Here is a 6,000-nt window from a genome sequence, read left to right as displayed (position 1 = left end):
ATCAACAAGCAGAAAAGTGCCAGAATGAAAAGTAATAAAACCATTGCATTGATTTGAGGTTACTCAGTCTCATAACAGAAGATCAATGTGTGTGGATTTGCATTTAAGGATGTAATGCAGATCACAATCCAGCTTTGAAAGCCAGAAACTCATACCAACACTACTTCACTGAGTGAGTAAGCCTTTTTCTTACAACTAAATGTAATTGTCATTCTTTAAAATTAGAGCTTAACTCAAACCACCCCAATTTTAAGAAGTTGAGATGCTGTGTAAAATGTAAATAATGTAATGTAATATAAACAGAATGCAATTGATTGCAAATCTCATAGACTCAATCATCAGATGGTGAAATTGAGACATTTTACCATTTCTTGAAAAACATTAACTAATTTAAAGCTTTTTCCCATATGATTTTTTCTTTGCTTAATACAGCTTTAATTTGAATCTGAATTTGTGAATAACACAATGAACCATGTTCACAGATAGTGATTCATCTAAGTGATCTTGAGCCCATGCTGTGATTATTAGTACAGTATCAGTACAGCCTGTATTTAATGCAGCACCGCCTGAGGGCCTGAAGATCACCAGCATCCAGTATTGGCCATCAGCCTTGTTCATCATACCCAGGCATTTCTCCAGATTCTGTCAATCTTTTGATGATTCAATGGAGTGTAGATGGAGGAATACCCAACGTCTTAACAATATCAAGTTATAAAATATATTTTTCAGAAATTGATCCATCATATTTAGACACAGTTTTTTCTCAGGTTGGCGAACATCTGCTGATCTTTGCTTCTGAGAGACTCTGCTCTGAGAGAAATGCTCTTTTTTTACCCATCATGTAATTTAGTTCCACATTACTTATATTGTGTATAGTTATATTATAGTATCTCTTACTTTTCTAGCCTTTTGTTGCCCACTTTCAACTTTAAAAAAATGAGTTCCTGCCAAGTTTTAAATTAGTTCATATTTTTATGTTCCATTGTGAATAAAACAAGACCTCTATGAGATTTTTATAATATAATTGCATTTTGTATTTATTTACATATAATTACATTTTACACAGCGTCTCAAAATATTTGTAATTTTGTAATTGAGCTCTGAGCTTACAGAACTTTTCAGATTGAGCAGAAGTTTGAAGAAAGGTTTTTTCCAAGAGAAAAATGAGACAGCAGACAAAAACACAAAGTATAGAGTTTTAATTATGGTTTCAAGAGAATGTCATTACAAAAACATGTCTGTCAAATTAATAACCTGCTTGTAGTGTGTGAAATTTTAAGACATTCCCCAGCACTGGTGGGTACAGAAGAGGCTGAAGCTACAGCAGCATTTGTGTCCTGAAAAAGGTTCGCTGAATGTTTCTGCTGAACCCACACCGCCCTCGCCTCAGCTAGAAGTGAGGAAGCTTCAGTTAAGAATGGCAGAACCAAAATTTACTTTTGGCAGCTGCTAAAAAAGATGGAGGAGAGACGCTACAGAGAAGGAGAGTGAGAGGCAGCAGATAGTGAGGAGAGATGACTGGGACAGACTGAAGAATGAAAGGAATTGCAAGGAAAAGAAAAGAGTCAGAAATTCACTAGAAAGTCATTGTTTAATTTGTGAGAAATTTGAAATGCTCTCTGTGTAAATATAAAAGGTTAAATTGTATGTTTTAATTAATATGATGCATAACATATGTAAAAAAAATGTAGTAATATTATAAAATAGTAACAAAAAAGGTCGAGTATTTACATTTAGTACTCAGAAGTATAGATACTAGGGTTTAAAATACTTCTGTAGAAGTTGAAGTTTCAAATAAAAGTAAAAATACTGGTTTCAGAATTACTTAAAGTATAAAAATAAAAGTAATGTAAAAGAAAGCAGATAAATACATTACTGTTAATTTGAAAGAAAAGGCAATAAAATTTACTCAATCTTTCTAATCAATGTAATCATTTTAAACAAGCTGTTTTATATACACTCCAAAAACTTTACATTACATCCAGAAGGAAGAGTTGGTTTGCAATACTATTTGTAAGGAAGATAAAAAGGAGGTTACATAAAAATGATTAACATTTAGACTGATATGGGGAATATTTTTTGAGCTACACGTACAAAAGAATTGTGCAATACTGAGATTGTCCATGTGCATGTAGACCTTTGTCATTCAGCCGTCTGCCAATAGTGCTGGCACTAACGGGGTAACCTTTTATTTAGTCATTCATTTACAGCTTAGGTAACATGCACAGCTAAGTGTAAAACTTAAATCATCAGTATGTCTCACACTGTCAAACGCACCCACTGAGTTTATTTTCTGTCAAGTCTTGATTCCTGATTCCTTCTGGGTGCAACACTTTGATGATGAGTGTATTTTCTAAACTTCTCAGGCTACCCGGGAGTGAAGTGCAGAGTTTAGGGCTGTAGTAACTGAGAACTGACACCTCCTGTTCAGCTGGGTTTCTGGAGTGAGCAACAGATTGCTGTCTGATGACAGGAATGATGTAACAAAAGCACAGCTCAGTACACAGCATACCCTCCAACCCTCTCATCATCCTCTCTATCATCATCATCATCTTCTCACATAAAGGCTGCGTATCCTGAACTGTGCTCTCCTCCCTGGTGGGGTCCAAAGTTTAAAAAGTACAGTTGCTGAGATCAGTGAAGATTTTCTCAAGGTTGCTTGAAAAAGGGTCACCTGTGTGCTATTTGATGACATTTGATGACACCTTCAAAAGACTCTTGGAAACTGGAGAAAAACTGACTTTGGACTTGATAAAAACACAGTGGATCAACACCAGCAGATGACATGTGTCTCTAAACCATCACTGATCATCAGTAAATTTTACATTTCATTCAGAAATCAAGGGACCAAAGTCTGGAGGAAGAGTGGAGAGACACACAGTCCAAACTGCTTGAGGTCTAGTGTGAAGTTTTTACAATCAGTGATGGTTTGGAGAGACATGTCATCTCCTGGTGTTGATCCACTGTGTTTTATTATCAAGTCCAAAGTCAGTGCAGTGTTTTCCTCTGCTGACAACTTTTATGGAGATGCAGATTTCATTTTCCAGCAGTACTTGGCACACTGCCCACACTGCCAAAAGTACCAATTGGTCTTATATAATATTCTAACTTTCTGAGTCACTAATTTTTGGGTTTTCATTGCCTGTAAGCCAAAACTTAAAATAGATCACTCTGTGTGTGATACATCTATATATTATGAGTTTTACATTTTCAACTGAATTACTGAAATAAAGTAACTTTTCAATGATATTACTTTTTTTAGATGCACTAGTATATCTAAGCATTAAATGACTGGAAATCTGACTGAAATATCTAGGTAGTAAGAAGATTCAAATTGGTGGTTAGAATCCTTGTTAGGGGTTCAAATTATAGACTATATTCACATATTTATGCATCACATGTATGGAGGTGTCCATATTACCATGCAACACTGCCACCAAGGGGTCACATCACATCTCAGCATTTTAAGGATGAGTTCCCAATCACTTTACTAGTCTAGGCAAGGTAAAAATGATTAAGAAAAATCATCTGAAGCTAAATTAAATTATTATTAGTTTTTAACTGATTATGCAGTACTGGCAAGAAACAATCCAATAACTTCCAAGGTGTTTAGATTAAGAGTTAATAAAAACCTGAAGCTGTGCACTTCCTCTGCTGATCACAAGATGGTGCACAAACAGAGAACAACACTGCAGTTTTTCTGTGAGTACACAACGCGTCCAAATGAATGTGGATACCCCTTCTAAGGAATGCATTCAACTGCTTTAAGTACTTTAAGTTGCACCCAGAGCTGACAGATTGTCTAGTTCCTGTAGAGAAAGACTGCCAATAGAATGCTGAATACTGAGGGGGATATACAGCAAGTATGCCCATGTAGGGGTCAGATGGATGGAACATGGATTACACTACTGTTAAAAGATTTAAAACATTTTCCAAGTATGTTTACTATTTAAGCTATTAAATTCAGTAAATTATATTAAATGGTACAAATTCCAGTGAACTTAAATAGTACGAAAGTTACCAGTAAAACTGTCAGGACTTTACAGAGAAAAAAATAACTAAAACTAGAAAAGTGAGTACTATTAAAAAAACTAGAAAATATATTGAATATTTAAAAAAAAAATGGGAATGCTTTAAGAAATATGTTGTCAGACAGCTTCTATTTAAGTGACTTCTTGATTCCACAATTTATTAAATTAAAAGTGTGGGCCATCACTTTTTCACACAGAGCTAGATTGGTTTGGATAGCTTTAAAAAAAGAAATAAGAAAATAATCATTTAAAAAATGCTTATAAAGGTTATATTTTTCGGATATAAAAAAAAAATCTATAAACTACAGACAACATTTCTCCCAAATTCCAAATATTATATTGTCATTTATAGCATTTTTTTTTGTTTGCAAAAAACGACAAATGTCTGAAATAACAAAAAGATGCAGAGCTTTCAGACCTCAAATAATGCAAAGAAAAAAGTTTTAAGAGTTCAGAAATCAGTATTTGGTGGAATAATCCTGGTTATTAATCACAGTTTTCATGCATCTTGGGACGTTCTCCTCCACCAGTCTTACACACTGCTTTTGGATAACTTTATGCCTTTACTCCTGGTGCAAAAATTCAGGCAGTTCAGTTTGGTTTGATAGCTTGTGATCATCTATCTGCCTCTTGATTATATTCCAGAGGTTTTAAATGTGGTAAAAGCAAAGAAACTTATCATTTTAAAGTGGTCTCATTTTTTTCCAGAGCTGTATATACATTTTTCTTCACCTACTGTAGTTCACACTGTGTGTATGAAGTCACAGTTATTAGCTTAAAATACTGTTCAGTGTTATACGTATATGTGAACAAGCATACAGACAAACACAATAGATAATGCCATGATTATCAAATATTATTAATAATTAGTAATGTCCATTAATTGTACAGTAATTTGATAATGTAATTATCGAGACAGGCCTATGTACAACCCAGATTAAGCAAGTGTTTAATCCTTCTGGTCTCATCACTGACTATGTTTGGCATATGTAGTCTATATATAGGTCAACATGGAACCTGTGCACAACACTTTCTGGTCCATCTCTCTCACTGTCACTGTCTCTCTCTTTTGCATGTGTTACAGAATTGAGCTGAAAGTGTACAAGACTGACCCAATTAATGAGCACACAGAAAGATACAGAAGTCTCCATGCTGATAGCAGGTAGATGGAAGGTAATCGTGGTGAAAGCAGAATGGCAGGGGGAAAAAAATTAAAACAGAGACTTTAACATACAGACAGGGAGGTGGCAAGAAAAGGGAGGGACAAGTAGAGAGAGAGAGACAGAGGGGGAGGGGAAAGCAGGAAGCCAGCTAGAGCACTAGTCTCCCCAGAGAGAGATCATTGCATAACACAGCAACAACCTCTTACTGTAGACAGCACAGTTTCCACTGTATCTGAGGACTGCACCAGAATACAGAGCACTGCAGTGCTGAGACTGAATCAATACTGTACAATAAAAACCACGTCAGAACATTTCTAGTGTCAACTGTTTATACCACACTGATGTACATGTGAGCTATTCAGTTATAGGCCAACATACATTTTTCCATCTCTGGTGCACATTGATTGTACGTTAATTCACACTTATTCAACATTATGGATTTATATTTGTTGTTTATATCTTGAACTTTACATTAAACATATATGGTACCAATCAAAAGTTTGGACACAACTTAAATGTAGTGTTTTTTCATTATTTTATTATTTTCTTAATTGTATATTAATACTAAAGTTGTCCAAACTATGAAGAAATTCATATGGAATTATTTAGTAAACAAAAATGTGTTTTCTTGTCCTTTTAATGTGCTTGAGAGCAACAGTTGTAAAGTTGTAAAGAGGTAGAGTTGGTATACAGTGAATAGCTCTATTTGAGTAATGTTCTAATTCATATTATGGCAAGAACTACTCAGCTAAGTAAAGAAAACAAAATACTTTAAGAAATATTTAAGTCAAGCTGAAAACTTTAAA

The sequence above is a fragment of the Astyanax mexicanus genome, chromosome 15 (genome assembly GCF_023375975.1).
Source record: "Astyanax mexicanus isolate ESR-SI-001 chromosome 15, AstMex3_surface, whole genome shotgun sequence".
In the NCBI taxonomy this organism is placed as follows: domain Eukaryota; kingdom Metazoa; phylum Chordata; class Actinopteri; order Characiformes; family Acestrorhamphidae; genus Astyanax; species Astyanax mexicanus.
Note: the sequence above shows the minus strand (reverse complement) of the source record.